This window comes from Leopardus geoffroyi, chromosome A1 (assembly GCF_018350155.1).
Source record: "Leopardus geoffroyi isolate Oge1 chromosome A1, O.geoffroyi_Oge1_pat1.0, whole genome shotgun sequence".
Classification (NCBI taxonomy): domain Eukaryota; kingdom Metazoa; phylum Chordata; class Mammalia; order Carnivora; family Felidae; genus Leopardus; species Leopardus geoffroyi.
Window position 1 is genome coordinate 5450218 of NC_059326.1, and position 15761 is coordinate 5465978.

The 15761-nt window shown below is 45.6% G+C and overlaps 1 protein-coding gene and 1 non-coding gene across 13 annotated transcripts in view; both read left to right on the forward strand.

Moving 5' to 3' along the window:
* Window positions 1–15761, forward strand: part of ATP8A2 (ATPase phospholipid transporting 8A2) — a 641066-nt gene that overhangs the window by 351568 nt on the left and 273737 nt on the right. The gene's annotated exons all lie outside the window — the stretch shown is intronic.
* On the forward strand, window positions 13318–13423 carry LOC123581963. The gene has a single exon (XR_006704112.1). It is a non-coding gene; the product is annotated as a U6 spliceosomal RNA (small nuclear RNA).

Consider the following 15761-nt stretch of genomic DNA (forward strand, 5'->3'; position numbering starts at 1 on the left):
AGACAGAGCATGAACGGGGGAGGGGCAGAGAGAGAGGGAGACACAGAATCAGAAACAGGCTCCAGGCTCTGAGCCATCAGCCCAGAGCCCGACGCGGGGCTCGAACCCACGGACCGCGAGATCGTGACCTGGCTGAAGTCGGACGCTTAACCGACTGCGCCACCCAGGCGCCCCTAGTAGAAACTTTTAAAGTCATTTATTGTTTTCTGTTGTGGCTCTGGTTTCGTAATTGTTATCAAGCAACATGCCCCGATATGTGCCTTGACCTTATAAGAGGGAAGAGACCGCGGTCCATTCACCCCAAGTATGAATTTTCTGGAGCAGTTGCCTGATTCTTTCCGGTTCCTCAGCTTAAAAACCACTCTGAAGGCAGTAGGTTTTATTTAGCCCCGAAGCTGTAGTTAGAATATTTTTCTTCCTTCTCCTCTGTTTTTGTCCCTAGTAAAATAAACGGAGATATGTGGCGCTCACCCGCCCTGCTCGCTCTTTCCTGCCCCCCCCATGTGTGTGTCAGCCAAATATGCAGGTTTGTGGGGTCAAGAATGCCAGCGGGAAATGCACGCTGCACACACAAATGGGTTTTCAGACATTTCATTTAGAATGCGCTTTCCTTAGCCCTTTTGAAGGGACAGAGATGGAGGAAAGACAAATTTCATTTTTATACACTTGGTTCCATATTTAGAGATGATGAGATCATTTCGGTTTCATCGGTGATGTTAACAACTAAAAGATAATAGCAGGCTGATACTTAGAGGGAGAATTAAGATGGCCTCCTTGATCCCAACCCAGCTGTGTCCTTATTATGTGACCTTGGTTAGAAATCTCAAAAGCCACTGTGGTGAGAGTAATGTGCATCAGACTGTGTTTGTAAGAACAAGCTCATTACAAGGCATACAGGGAAGTTAAAAGTATGTTCATCCAGAGGGAGATACCTGAGTTTTGTTATCTTTGCTAATTGGACACGGGTTGCATTTTCAGAGGAAAAGATGTTAGATACATCTTTAAGACTGTGGTACCATTTCCCTGCAGACAATACAAAGGGCAGTCGTTAAGTCAGAGAAAGACAGATAGCGTATGATAGCACTTATATGTGGACTTTAAGAATGCCGAACTCCTAGAAACAGAGACTAGAATGGTGATCATCAGCGGCCGGGGAGTAGGGAAAAGGGGAGGTGTTGGTCAGAGAGTATAAACTTGCAGCTGTAAGACGAATAAGTTCTGGGGATCTCATGTACAGCATGGCCATTAAAGTTAACAATGCTGTGTTACATGCTTGAAAGTTGCTCAGAGAATAGATCTTAAATGTTCTCGCCAGAAAAAAGAAATGGCAATTATGTGATATGATGCAGGTGTTCCCTAAGATGATGGTGCTAATCATTTTGCAGTGTATCTGTACCAAATCAACATGTTGTATGCCTTAAACTTATACAATGTTACATGTCAATTACATCTCAGTAAAGCTGGGGGAAAGGGAAATTAACACCTTTGGAGAAAACTGCAGTGATTTTATGGTTGTGTTATGTGACTGAGAGGAATACACACACACACACACACACACACACACACACGCAAGAGAGCACTAGAGCAGGGACCCACCTGTTCTGATTTGACTTTGGAATCGTAGGGATTAGGCGGGAGTGTTGATGGCACATGATTCACCTCCCCACTTGTTGTCCTGAGGCTAATGACAAACCATGTCCATTAGGCTGCAAGCTGATTTGTGTCAATGCGAGGTGTCATTCTTGGTGAGAGGGAAGCCAGCCCAGAACGTAAAGTGAATCGTACCATTAACTTGTCTTTATTTATATCCTGTTTTGGTTCTAAAAACCAGACATAAGATGCTTACGTTTGATTTGGCATAATTCTCAGGACTATCTTATGAGGACTTGGGAAATCTCATTTGCTTGGTCTAAATCCATCTATGTCCTGAGCTATATATCTGTTCTGTGACTGAGTGTGGAATTTCCCTAGTGACTGGGGATGTGCTGGGCTGTTTGCGTGTAAAGGTAAATATGAATTCAGCCAAGATCTAGTTCATACAAAGGTATGGTAATGGGGTAATCTTTAAGGAGTGAAGCAAATGCTGCACGAGTGAAATAACTGCCAGGATCCATTTCTAGTAGAACTTTCGTGCTTATGCTTTTTAAATATGATTGTTTTTAAGCAAACAAACACAAGCCTGAGTTTCATCCTCTAGTTCACTTTCGTAAGGTTATTTTATGTGTGTGTGCGCGCCTGTGTGTGTGTGCGTGTGCACCAGAAAGGATATTTTAGTAAAAGAGAAATAGCGTAAGAATAAATTTCTCTGGTTTTGACAGAATGCTAAGCATAGGGCTGACTAAATCCTATAAAGTTTGTGCCCTGTGTTGTTTTCACCACACTGTGGGTGTGACCTCTCCTTCTCCTGCTGTGACCCTTTATCAGAATGCCATTCAGTACCCGGGAGGGTCCCCACTGCATGTACTCTCCAGAAGAGACTTTAAAACCCAGGTAGTGGGGCGCCTGGGTGGCGCAGTCGGTTAAGCGGCCGACTTCCGCTCAGGTCACGATCTCGCGGTCCGTGAGTTCGAGCCCCGCGTCGGGCTCTGTGCTGACAACTCGGAGCCTGGAGCCTGTTTCAGATTCTGTGTCTCCCTCTCTCTGACCCTCCCCCATTCATGCTCTGTCTCCCTCTGTCTCAAAAATAAATAAACATTAAAAAAAATTAAAAAAATTAAAAAAAAAAAAACCCAGGTAGTGTAATCCGTACTCCTTATTTTTCTAGCTGCAGGTGCCAAGCTCAGCGACATTCTCTGTGTCATTCTCCATGAGCTAAGGGTAAAGCCCACTCAAGACTAAAAACCTAAAAACAGAAGCTCCAGTGACAACACAGAAGACTTGTTTAGCGCGTTCAGGGATTTGCATACGGACATAAACTTAATGCAGAATGGATGGCAGGTCGTGGGCGTCTTCCTTGGTTATTTGACTTGGGAAATGAGAAGGGAAAATAAAGTAACGAAGCTGTTAAAAGAATTTGAATTTCAGGGGCACCTGGGTGGCTCGGTTGGTCAGGCATCCAACTTCGGCTCAGGTCATCATCTCGCGGTCCGAGAGTTCAAGCCCCGCGTCGGGCTCTGTGCTGACAGCTCAGAGCCTGGAGCCTGCCTCAGATTCTGTGTCTCCTTCTCTCTGCCCCTCCCCTATTTGTGTTATCCCTCTCTCTTTCTCTCTCTCTCTATTCCTCTCTCCCTCTCTCTCTCTCTCTCAAAAATAAACAAACATTAAAAAAAAATTTTTTTTTTTTAACTTGAGTTTCAGCTCAGACTTTTTATGGTCCCTTTTTGTACACATAACAATATCTTTTTTTAAGGGAAATGTTTAAGGTCACTTTGTGCACTATAGGTGCCAAAATATTTATGCAACTCTTTTCGTTAGTTAGAAAAACGGTTAACCCAGGTTGAGTCTAGAATGTTCCTTGCTCGTTCACTGGAGGGCTGATGATCAGGTACTGAAAGGAAACTTTACCAGCACATCCTTACTCTTGGACAGATGTTACGTATGCCTCGATAACAATAGCAGCAAAACATTTCCTCAATAGCTAAAATTCTGACCCCTTCCAGTTGAAGGATATTTATTTAGGAAGAAGTGCATTTAGGGGCGCCTGGGTGGCTCAGTGGGTTAAACGGCCGACTTCGGCTCAGGTCATGATCTCCTGGTCCGTGAGTTCGAGCCCCGCGTCGGGCTCTGTGCTGACAGCTCAGAGCCTGGAGCCTGTTTCAGATTCTGTGTCTCCCTCTCTCTCTGACCCTCCCCCGTTCGTGCTCTGTCTCTCTCTGTCTCAAAAATAAATAAACGTTAAAAAAATTTTTAGAAAGAAGTGCATTTAAGACTAAGCTGTATAAACAGGTCAGAGTGAAAGGATTTTTTTTTTTTTTTTTTTTTACACAACCAGAGTCAAAACGACTGGAATAATTCATATGTATTTCTTAATTCTGTACTTCAACATCGTGGTGTCACCCCCAGCTTTTCTGCCTGTGCTTTCTAGATACCCCTGTGACCAAAGTTCCTTAGCTCGGGTGCGTTTAGTTCCAGCGGGGGGCGTCCCGGCGCCCACTGAGGGTCCTGTTCATTCTGTGCTAAGGTCCTCTGCTTCCCTTGTAAAATGAGAACCTTCTTCCTTGTGTTTCCTGATCTCACCCAGGAGTTTTTTCAGTCTTTTTTTTTTTTTTTTTTTTTTTTTTTAACAAGGGAGGATGTTACCATCTTTGAGAAGACTTAAGATGGCAGTTTTTGTTTTTCTGTACACATATAAGAGATCAGAAATGGGAATCGGTAGAAACTTACATTTGCCTCCTCTACAACCCGTTTATTCTATCCATGAGCAGTAATGAGGGATCAGAGCCCATTAGGGCCAGAATGTTTGGGAAAATGTGCCTGTGTGGCCGTGCTCTTTGGGCCCGTAGATCTTCATGAACTATGGGAAGGTCAGTAGAAGAGTCCGTTCTCGGGTTTGTATTTCCAAACGTTTGTGGTGCTTCCACATAAGAGTTTAAAAACATGAAGTGATTCCATTTTAATTTTATAAAATTATAAAATTGTGACTTTTCAGCAAGCTGACATTTTTAGCTGGCTTGGTTCAGATATTTCCCTACAAATAAATTAGTTTTGTTTATTCTAAAGAGATTCATTGGGTTTTTAAAATGGATTGAGCTAATAGTTCAGAAAACCTGAGAGTTAGCTACTAACATGTTTGTAGTTCATTCTGATTTGAGAGTCAGTTCGGCTTAAATTCCAACTTAAAAAAATTAAGGAGAGGGGCGCCTGGGTGGCTCACTTGGTTAAGCGATTAAGCGTGCGACTCTTGGTTTCGGCTCAGGTCATGATCTCCTGGTTCTCAAGTTCGAGCCCTTCTGATGCTTGGGATTCTCTCTCTCCTTCTCTCTCTGCCTCTCCCCTCGCTGCCCTCCACCTCTCAAAATAAATAAACATTAAAAAAAATTAAGTAGAGATACACTTGTACTAGATGTTGGCTCTGTTTTCATGACAGTCTAGATAGATGGTATTATTGAACATTGTGAATAGACTAATCTCAATCAAGAAAATCCACTCATAGTAGAGAAATTATTTTTCAGTGAAAGGAGGTGATAGGATTTTTCCCCATGTTATTTCACGTGGAAGATTTTTCAGCAGACTGGTCAGAGTTCTGCCCAATTGTTTTGAAGGTTCCTAAGAACCAACCTGATTTTTCTCCTCACTACACGTCTGAATTTCTTTAAGCTTTTGGAACTTTTTTCCGTTTTAAATGTTACATACACTCTTCGGTTTGACCATTGAATGAAATGTTTTGACATTTAAGGGGAAAAAATCCTACAAGCATTAATCAACGTAAGATATTTGTTGCTTTTTCATTCGACCCCATCCAGCTTTCATCCTGACATGCACCATCCTGGAGGCACCGGCGGCTTGTGTAATTGTTTAGTACAGAACGCGGTTTGATCTCTTTCTTGTGCTTTCAGTGCTGGTAAATTAATCAAAAGGAGTTACTGCTCTGCTGGGCATTAGCATGGGTTTAGATGTTTCTGCTTCAGGGCCTGTTCATCAACGAAAATGCTTTTAAGCCCCAAATGGAGAGTAAACAGTATCGTTGCGGCCGCTTTGAGGTGAGCCATGACTTGTGACCCGCTTACGTTTGGGAAGAGGCCCGTTTGTATTAGCGGCTATTCTGGTTTGGGTTGTAGCATTTCCAAAATGTTTTTTCTCCTCCTTTTGTTTTAACGTCCTTAGTATTTGCGAAGAGCCACTCCTACCGTCATCACCGCACATTCATACCAGAGGCATTTCGATCTCGATACGTGGAAATCAAAATAAGGAAACCCAGTTTGGTCCCATGCCAACATTCCTATGAAGTTTGAAATCTAACATATGTGTCATAACCAGCGTTTGTCGTCAAAGGACGATGAAATTACACTACCAACTGAGACAGAAGTCATCATCTGTAATACAGAGCAGTTCTTTGGGGCATGTGGGTGGCTCAGGCGGTTGAGCATCTGACTCTTGATTTTGGCTCAGATCATGATCCCCAGATTGGGATCCCACGCTCAGTGTGGAGCCTACTTAGGATTCCCTCCCTCTCTCCCTCCCTCCCCACCCCCCCCCCCGCCCCTCTCCCATGGGCACACTCTCTCTCAAAAATAAAAAAATAAGAGCGGTTCTTATTAAAATTGTAGTTGGGTTTTTTTTCCCCATTAGACAGAAGTCGATACTCTTATTATCATTGGCACTCTTTGTGCCAAGCATTGTACTAGGTGCCAAGATCCAAAAGAAAATAGTCTTTGCTTTCCAGGAATTAGTCCCTTGAGAAAGACACATATATAAGTCATTTCAGGGTGATGAGGTATATGTGCCGATTGAGGGATTGACCAGGGGGCTCTAGGTTAGGTCGAGAGGGTGGGTCCTCTCCCAAGGAGATGACGTTGAAGCTGGTCTTCAAAATGAGTGGAAGGTAGTGGGGGGGGGGGTGGGGGGAGACAGGGAGTTGGAGGAGAAGATTTGTCAGGAAAAGCAGGGCAGTAAGACCATAGGTGGGGGGGCGGGGTAAGGTGGGGCATGGGTGTTGTCAGGGAGGCAGTGTCTGGAAAGGAGCTCCGTGAGGCACGCGGTGGTCAGGAAACTTTTTTTTTAAAGAAATTTATTGTAATTTAATATAGTGGTCTGAGTTCAGAGAAATAAAGGGGAAATTATGTGTCTGAAACATTAACTTTGCAGCCCAAATATGGAAGAGACTCAAAAAAACCAGAAAATAAAAATAAAACCAGGCATACAGAGGAAAACAGACAATTCTAGATATAGACCTAATGCTCCCCTCAGGGTCCATTACTATTACATGGTTTTAGCAGTTTTGTGGAGGTATAATGGATATGCAAAAACGGCAGGTGCTTGGTGTGTACAATTTGGTGAGTTTGGACAAACACAAATACCCATGAAACCATCACCACAAAGTTAATGGACGTGTACTCATCACCTCCTAAAATGTGATCTGGAATGGTGATCTACTAAACTTAGGCTTCTTCCTGGAGGGGAACCCTGAGGAATTCAAGAAAGTGCAGTAAAAAGATTGGCCTTATGCACACAGCAAGGCTGTGGGGTAGACAGGAGTTGGGGTGGGGGGGGGGGCAATAAACCCATGGTGTTTCTTCAGATTTTCTTTAAAAATGAAAAGGAAATTAAAAGGGGGAAGTTCTGGTCATTATTGAGAAGAAGAATTACTTGAGATAACGGTACATTGTCTTCTTCATTTCTGATCGGTGACGTCTAAGTTTGCTTTAAAAATAATTATTTGCATGTAAAGAGCTCCTGAAAATTTCTGTTTTGAACGAGTTGCTCTGGAAAAACATAGAAGTCCTTTTGGGATTACGTTGGTAGTTCGGTAAAGTAACGTAGCTGCAACAGATCTGTTTTTGAAAACTGAGAATTTGTTCCGTTTGTCCAGGGTCTAAAGTTGAAGTGCGTTTTTGGACTATTCCACAGCATCCTGGAAAACTGAAACGGGGCTTGGGCACACTGTCTATAGGGGTGCCGGTGAGCTCCCAGCCAGCACTGCTGTCCTCAGGGTACAAACTGCACATTTTTCTGGTGAAATTTACCTCACCGTGTAAATGTGATTTATTTGGCGGGGGGCGGGGGGTGCGGGAGGGGGCCTCTTTCTCCTACAACCTTCTCGGGATTTATTTGAAGGTAACTAAGGTAATCCCACGCCCTTGGCTTATTTTGAATTCAGCCTCATCAACAGATGTTTAGTGAGGCTGGATGGTGCCTTTAATGAGAGGGCTAGAGGCACGGTGCGAAGAAACGTCAGCATCTTCTTTCTTTTTCTGTACGCTTTGGTGTTTAGAACGTTGAGAGGTAGCTCTGTGAGTCTATAAATATCTTGCAGTGTAATATCACTCAAATGGCTACAGTCAAAGGCAAAGGTGGTTACAAAAGCCTTCAGGGAGGAGTTCAATTGAGGAAGGTCTCCGGGGGCATTTAATCAGCTTTTGTTCTTAAGAACTTATGTGCTTTTTCATCGTAAGAGTAGTACACGTTTCTGACGTGAACCGGAGAGAACAAAAATGCAGGAATAATTCACCTAAATCCATTCTTGTCAGCGATAACCACTTTCTAACTTACTTCCTCCTACAACTGTATCTCTGCGTGTACATGTGTATGTCCGTTTAATAGTGCACGCCCCAAACTGGATGCCACTGCACCTGCAGTCGCCCAGCTTGCTGTCTTCGTTCAGTAGTACACAGTGGATGTATGCCCGTGTTCCATGTGGACACAGTTGAGATCTTCAGCATTCTCTTTTTAAAAATTTTTTCTTAACGTTTATTCATTTTTGAGAGACAGAGGCAGAGCACGAGTGGGGGAGGGGCAGAGAGAGCGAGGGAGCCACAGAATCCAAAGCAGACTCCAGGCTCTGAGCTCCCAGCCCAGAGCCCGAGAGGTCTGCGTTCCTAACGGCATGGGGCTTACAGACGATGCTCTCGGGCTGTCTGAGGGCTATCACCTTGTCTCCTGATCCGTTCCTTTCTTAGCATAAATTCTTGCAGTGGAGTTGCCCGTTCAGAAGTCAAACGGAGTTATACACATGCACGTCGATAGTATATCAGGGTGCTTATTTACCTCCGCATCAACTTGTATATCCGTAGTGTGTTTAGTTTTTGACAAACTCTGTTCACACTGTTCCCTTCCCTTCTCCTGAACTGCTCTTTTGTCGGATCTGCCCACCATCTCCTCCGGTTCTCTCAGAACTAAGAGAAAGACCTCTGTGGGTGTGTGTTTTTTTTGTTGTTGTTGTTGTTTGTTTGTTTTTTTACTGGCTCACCACCCTCCACTGTGTCTTTGGCTGCTCTGTTAGGCTCCAGCAGCCCTCAGCTCAAGTACACCTGGCTGGAGTGGTGCATGAATAGGTCTTAGGTTTCCTGCTGGAGCTTACAGGACTGGCCGCAGCAGGTATAAGAACGCCATCTGGGCCACGAAGCCCTGGCAAGTGGCGTCACAAACAGACCTGTATGATGCACGTTGGGACTTGCAAACCGAGTGATAACACTCGAGGGGCGTGGCCCCACAGCTGCCTTTGGCTCAACCCATACACATTTCGAAAACCCTTTTTCGCTTATTCAGCACCCAGCTCGGTGCTGATTCGTATGAATGTTGGCCAGACACTCTGGTTGTGTGGTTATTCGCTTCCCATTCCCTTTAATGAATGCGACGCTCGGCCTTTTAGAGCAGTTTACGTAGCAAGTTTACGTAGCTGTAAATTTGGAGACTCGTTCCAGGTGGGGTAAGAGTGTCCACAGCTATTGTGTGAGTGCCAGCCACGAGCCTTCACTACCAGCCGATAAAGAGTTCCAGAACGTAGAAAGAACACTGGCACACGTTGGGGTACGTTGCAAAGCAGCGAGGGTGGTGCTGGCCTCCGTGGGGGGGTGGGATCGCAGAGGAAACGTTATCCTCGGCGTAGAGGGATGGTCCTGCCCTGTCTGTAATGAGGTTTCCTAGCTTCTGTTTGGGACACGTGTTGTCAAAAATACTGGCAACCCCACGAGAGGCTGGGGATGTCCTGCAGCGAAGCATCTCCCTGCCTGTGGGAAGGGTCTCCTCTGCCACGGTGCTTGGTGGGTGGGTGTGCACAAAAAGAAACAGCACCTGTGTCAAAATTTAGCTCCCAGAGTTAAGGAAAAGTCGGCTTCCTTAGTGAACATAGCATCTGGAAGAAATAGAGAGGGGCTATTTCCTGATTGCCATTCAAGTGTGTTAAGCCAAGTGTCCTGCATAGTTTTCTCTCCTTCATTCACTCGGGGACTTGAAAAGAAATCGTTTCCCTTGCACTTAGCATCACGTGTGTACCACTTATTCCAAGAGCAGTACCGTTTGACTCCGTCAGCATTGATAGCCCCACCTGATCGCCGTAGCACCCCAAAAGCGTGAGGCTGTCATTACAAATCTGACTTAATTTGCCCCGTGCATTTTTATCGGTTGACTAGTTTGCCGCACTCTGTGTGGCTGGATTGCTTAAAATAGTTTTCTTTATTCTGTTGACGACCTGAACTTCATTACCAGCTGATAGGGAGTTCCAGAATGTAGAAAGAAAACTGGCCAAGAGTATTGGTGGCTTACTAAACTCACTGGCCCTGGCCTCTGCTTTGTTACTGATGAGATTATCAGAGAGCAAGTCACACAGAGTGTGCTCACTGTCATGGTCAGTGTCCAGGCCCATAAGGCTGTTATCTTTCCAGGAAGCTGTGGCCTTCTCTATCTGCTCCTTAGGAAAATTTCAACTTTAAACATTTCAAATGGAAAAACCCTACGTGATTTTTTTTTAAGCTTTTACTAATATGATTTAATGGGCTGTAGCTAGCTTCTTTTTTTAAAAATTTTTTTTTCTCCGTTTATTTATTTTTGGGACAGAGAGAGACAGAGCATGAACGGGGGAGGGGCAGAGAGAGAGGGAGACACAGAATCAGAAACAGGCTCCAGGCTCTGAGCCATCAGCCCAGAGCCTGACGCGGGGCTCGAACTCACGGACCGCGAGATCGTGACCTGGCTGAAGTCGGATGCTTAACCTTAAGACTGCGCCACCCAGGCGCCCCACTGTAGCTAGCTTCTTAAAATCAGTCAAAACTGTCTTTTCAATAATGTTGAAAAATATTTTTCTTTGAGTAAAAATTAGTCTCTTCAATTTTAAGATAATTTCACTTGCAAGTTTGGAGCTCAATAAAGTCCTGGGTTAAGTAAGTGTCCTGGAGAATTGTCTGATGTCAAAAAGTAGGCAAAGAGGTCCTAGCTTTAAAATTTGTTGGGATCTGGGGCACCTGGGTGGCTTAGTCGGTTAAGCGTTCAACTTCAGCTCAGGTCATCATCTCACAGTCTGTGAGTTCGAGCCCTGCATCGGGCTCTGGGCTGACAGCTCAGAGCCTGGAGCCTGCTTCAGATTCCGTGTCTCCCTCCCTCTCTGCCCCTCCCCTGCTCGTGCTCTGTCTCTCTCTGTCTCAAAAATAAATAAAAACATTAAAAAAATGTTTTTTAATTTGTTAAGATCAAATATTAACAAATTTGTTTTAATTTAATTTTTGTATTATTTTGTCATCATTTCAGAGATAAAGTGCTTTTGAGATTTTATTTTTTACCATAACAACAGATCACCTGTGACGTAAGAGAATACGTAATTAGATTTCATTGGGATTTTTAGGTTAACTGAAAATGGTCATGTGTTGGAGGGGGCATTCCTGTTTTTGACTTGTTCACTGGTATTATTTTTTTTTTTTTCAACGTTTATTTATTTTTGGGACAGAGAGAGACACAGCATGAACGGGGGAAGGGCAGAGAGAGAGGGAGACACAGAATTGGAAACAGGCTCCAGGCTCTGAGCCATCAGCCCAGAGCCCGACGTGGGGCTCGAACTCACGGACCGCGAGATCGTGACCTGGCTGAAGTCGGACGCTTAACCGACTGCGCCACCCAGGCGCCCCTGTTCACTGGTATTATTTGACATAATGAGGCTTCTTTGAAATTTGTCTTCTACCGTTTTTTGTCCTTTTTCTTTGGGAAGAGTAAAATGGATTCTAGACTCCCGTTTTATTAATTACATTCCTGTTGGGCTATTTGCTGTTTTGTTTCATTTTGGGAAACCAGAGTAAGCGGAAAAACTATTTCTAGTACACGAATGAGAAAGAGTCATACTCCCACGTTTGATCCTGCTCGAGGGGGAGAGCATCCTTGTGACAGCTACGCGTCTTTTGAGTTTATACCGTGTTCTAGTGAGCAGCTGACATGATTTTAAGGCAAGAGGACAGACTAAGCTGATCGCACAGTCCTAATCATTCAAGAAAACTCTGATATGATTACAGTTCCATCTTCTGAGGCAGGCTTTCCCCACTGTGACTCACGACTGCACCGAGAGACAGAGCTATGGAGGGAGGTGTGCTGACCCTCGTTTGTTCTTTGTTCCCATGCGTTGCCTGCCCCAAACCTCCATGGGCTCCATTTCCCTCCGCAGCATCTAGCAGAACTGCTTCTGTTATTTCTGCAATGTGACCCGTGGAGGTAAACTTGGCAGTGGACCCTGCGTGCCAAACGCTTTGGGTGTATGGACGGTTAAAAACGGAAGACGTAATCTTTATCCTGCAAGAACGCACAATCTTATTTGTGTTTACATACGTTCGCAGTCAGTATGTCTGGATAGTGGAGTGAATTATTATGCAATTTAACGGGTCGGCATACAAAGAAATTAGGTAAAATTATACATGAAAGCAATCAGATACAGGACGTTAAGGCGGGGGGTGGTAAATTCAAGTAAGGACACATCAGCCAAAATTTTCTTCCCTGCTGTTTCTCATCCCACCTCCACCCTGAAACGCCGGAGGCCCTGAAGTCAGGAACTTAGGGGAGGACCTTCCCAGCCAGGACTAGCGTGGAGCCTGGATGGCATCCTCAATGGAGAGGTGGTGAGGGGTGGCTGGCACTTAATCCAAGAGTCAGGAAGAAGCTAAGATCGGGGTTTTCCCCGTCTTTCAAAATGCTTACCCACCGATAGCGTTCCTTTGGTCTTTGTGACTCTTCTGTGAGACACATGGCAGGGGTGACTCCCTCAAATTGAAAGCAGAGAACCGAGAATCCGGATCGGGTAACCTCGTGGGGCTCTCACCGTGCTGGGAGTAGATGATCCGTGCCCGTCCCCCAGCCCGGCCTGGCCGGATTGCTCAGCGGAAGTGTGGGACACTTCCCGAGTGGGTGTGTGCACAGCAGCCGGGCGCATGGCTGAGTGGCTGAGCGGGCAGACCCTGGAGTGCGACGGCTGTGGTCACGTCCTGTCTTGGGTCAGGCTTTGTGACCTTGGGCACAGTGTGCCAGCCTCCCTGGCCTAGTTTTCTCAACCTTGAGTTGGTCAGGATGACACTGCCAACTCCTCAGAGTCGCAGCAAGGATTACACTAGCTCGGTCACGGATGGCTAAGTACCGTGTGTTCAATCAGCACTTGTGGCTGGTCTTTTATTATTATCACTATAAATGAAATAATAATAAGATATCATTTTTTTTTTAATTTTTTTTCAACGTTTATTTATTTTTGGGACAGAGAGAGACAGAGCATGAACGGGGGAGGGGCAGAGAGAGAGGGAGACACAGAATTGGAAACAGGCTCCAGGCTCTGAGCCATCAGCCCAGAGCCCGACGCGGGGCTCGAACTCACGGACCGCGAGATCGTGACCTGGCTGAAGTCGGACGCTTAACCGACTGCGCCACCCAGGCGCCCCATAAGATACCATTTTTGCTTCCAACTTGAAAGTATAGGTTTTAGTGCTCGCTTTGGCAGCACATATACTAAAATTGGAAAAATGAAGAGAAGCTTCGCATGATCCCTTCTGGGGATGACACACAAATTTGTGACGCGTTCCATTAAAAAAAAAAAAAAAGCGTAAGTCTCAGAGCCTAAGAAACATTAGAAATCCTCATTGTTGGTCACGGAGGAGAGAGAAAAACTGGAGAGGCTGCCTGCCTAGATGAGAAGAGGCAAGAATCCCATTTATGCCCCTCTCTGGGGGGCCCTCCCACTCGAAGCCTTCCCCCTTATTCCTCCTGGTTCGTGTGGTCACGCGGGGCCATCACCTGTGTCCTCCCCTCCCCACGGTGTGAACAACGAGCACTCTGAAACCCTGGGCGTGAACAGACTCTCCAAGGGATGGGGAGGGTGGGAGCTGTTGGAAGAAGGATGGAATTTTCCCCACATGTAAGTTATTATCACCTCGGACCTCGGGTCACGGAATCTGGTTCTGGGCCTTGTACCACTCTGAGTGTGGGCCATATGATTTTTAAAAAGGCACCTGGGTGGCTCAGTCAGTTCAGCGTCCGACCCTTGGTTTTGGCTCAGGTCATGATCCCAAGGTTGTAGGTTGGAGCCCCAACCTACACGTCAAGCTCTGTGCTGAGCCTGGAGCCTGCTTAAGATTCTCTCTCTCCCTCTGCCCCCTCCCCGCTTGCTTTCTCTCTCTCTCTCTCTCCCTCTCTCTCAACCTCTTATATCAAACTCCCTTATCTGAGGCTGCGTTCGGTTGATGACTCCCATTTTAGCTGGAAGGTGGGTATGATTGCAAGATTTAAGCATTTCTCGCCATCTCCTTTGTATTTCTAGCTTTTTAGGGGACGAGAGCCCTTGCTGAATGCGCTCCTGGTACCTTTCCTCGACTCCTCAGGTCTCCTGGCTGGAATCTTCTTCATCCTAAACTCCCCCCTGGCCACAGCCCTGGTCCGAGTGGGCATGTATGTAGCTGGCTCTGGTCTTGATCTCCTCGCCAAGCTCAGCATCAGGCCCTCCGCCCTGACAGCAGCATTGATCTTTCTCGCTTGTCCACTGCAGCTGCCAGCCAAGGTGGACGGGGCAGATGTTGGTAGCGCTGACCCCGCCTATCGAACCACATAAATGGCAAACTGGACTTTCAGGTGGTGGCTGTTTCTTAGACGAGGTGGTAACCTGATTAATGTGGTTGTTGGTGTATTAATTGTCTCTGAAAAGTATAGCTACCAGGTGGACTCGAAGGTTGAGATTTGGGCTTCTCTGAACAGGTGTTGTAACGAACAAGTCACTTTCATCTTTCTTTTTTCTTTGATCAAAACTGAAAGATGATCATTATTTAGTATGATAAGTGTGTTCTTGAACATGAATTGGAAACAATTAAAATGAAGAATAAGCACAAGGAGAGCTGTGTTTGAAGTCCAAAAGCAATCATTTAAAAATGGGTAATTCAACAGGCATTTGTTACCTATTGTATTTGGTGCCACGGGTTTTAAAGATGAGTAAAAGAAATCCCTAAGACCAGGTAGCTCATAGCCTAATTATGGAGATGAAGTGCCACACGGCAAACTGTATTCCAGACCAGACTTTGTCCAAAGAAGTGTTGTTCTGCCAGTGTTGAGTCAGTTAGGAGAGCAAGTCACAAATTAAACTTGCAGTAGGTCAGGTTTATTACTCTTAGACTTGGCTGCTACAGTTGATTTCTCCTGTCGGTGCGCAGCGTCCTGGGCTCACGTTCTCTCTTTATGCAGACCCGCACGTGGTTGGTTACGAGGCCCATGGTCGCTCCTGCCCCATCTGCCTGGTGTCTGTCGATCATTCTCGACCACTTTCCAGGACTTCAGCGGATTTATAGAACCAGCACGTTCATCTTCGTATTCTGCTTTAGCAGCGGTAGAATGCTGCTGCCTTCCTCCTTCCCCCCGATAGGCTTTATTTTCTGGAACAATTTTAGGTTCACAGCAAAATGGAGTGGAATGTACAGAGATATTTACAACACATGCAGCGCCTCCCCCCCACCCCCCCCACCCCCGTCCCGACAATGGTACATTTGTTACAACTGATGAACTACATTGACCTGTCCTTATTACCCAGAGTCCATTGTGCACATTAGAATTCACTCTTGGTGTAAATTCTGTGGATTTGGACAAATGTACCCCCAGAAAAGCGTGATCATTTCTCGCTATTGAGATCAAGAATTAGTGGCTTATTAAATACAGGCTTTAGGTTTGAGAAGGGGTGTGTGGTTCTTGGAGAAAAGAGTTTTGTCTGACTTCTCCGCATTTCTACCCAACAAATTCCACTCCCAGATTTTCAGATTGGAGAGAGTGGGTGCACGTGGTGCTGGTCACTGCCATCCCTGTGGCTCTTAAGGCTCTCGGTTGCTTGCATGAGGCCTGGGGTCAAGGTCAAGAGGCACACAGGCTGCCCCGCTTTTTCCGGGGTACAGATA